The sequence below is a fragment of the Lynx rufus genome, unplaced genomic scaffold (assembly GCF_022079265.1).
Source record: "Lynx rufus isolate CCGP_SWC_20201006 ecotype Redwood Valley unplaced genomic scaffold, mLynRuf1.p SCAF_6, whole genome shotgun sequence".
In the NCBI taxonomy this organism is placed as follows: Eukaryota; Metazoa; Chordata; class Mammalia; order Carnivora; family Felidae; genus Lynx; species Lynx rufus.
Genome location: NW_025814878.1, coordinates 132,277,778 through 132,278,919, shown reverse-complemented (window position 1 = coordinate 132,278,919; position 1,142 = coordinate 132,277,778).

The following is a 1,142-nucleotide window of genomic DNA, read 5'->3' as shown; positions in this document are numbered from 1 at the left end:
TTTTAGAAAATGTCCCCCTCTCCTCATTGCCCTAAGAAGGTTCTTAAATAAATGTTGTATGGGGATTAGCCTGTGCCCTGGAGAATCTCCTCAGATCCCATGACTTTCCACTCTTAGTGTTGAAAATACATTTTTTACATAATATTTTGAACAATATCCTATTAAAAAATGGCAGATGTTCACTTTTAGGGAATTAGGAAGTATATTAAACAACACAAAATAGTAATCATCCATAATGATGATAAACTTGTCATGTTTTATCATTTCCTTTGTTTAAAGGGTAATAGGGCCTTTATTGGGTATTACACAATTGTTATTGTCATTGGAGATTATGGAAATTTGGTGAGTGCATTTTAAGAAAGGCAGAGGTGCCTTGGTTCCCTTCAAGGTGCTGGAATCTTCTATGAGTCAGTTAACAGTAGCAGTTATTCTTTGTGTTCACTTGTCTGAGGTCAACAATTCTAATGGTAGGCATCTTAGGGTGTCTGAGAAGTCCGTGTTCTCAACCACGGTGTCCACACTGCACGTAAGAAGGAATGTGTTAAAAAGAGTTGAAATAGTAAAGGTTTGAATAATTTACTTTGTTGATAAATTATAACGCATTCCAGAAAGAGCCCCCATAAGGGTGTTGTTCTTAGGTTCTTGAATTCTGATAGCCTTTCTTGAGTGGGAGAGAAATGGGTAGGTATGCATCTAGGCCGTGGGCATGCTTATGGGGCCATATTGGTGTGAGCATCATCTGGGTTGGGAAGTAGGTCAGAAGAAACCTAGAGGCTTGCGGTCACAAGTCGTGCCTGTGCTACTCACACCTTCAGAGGATATGGTTGTTTTCCACTGGAGAGAGACCCATTAGACCACTCCAGTTACTGGTGAGTAGGGAAAGTGGATGATGGTAGAGGATGGGGTCTGTATACTGTAATCCCCCATCATAATATGAGTTTCTGAGGTGGAGACTCCAGTGAGATTATTATTATGTATTTAAATGCCACATAAAGTGAACCTCTATAAGCTATATTCAGACATAGGTTATTAACTGAGTCAGAAATTTTCAGCAAGAAAGCAGAGAAGAAAGGCCTCCGTCGGAGAAAATAGCTAAAGTCTGCCCTTTTGGTACAGGTAGCCATTTCTGACGGGAGGAAAAG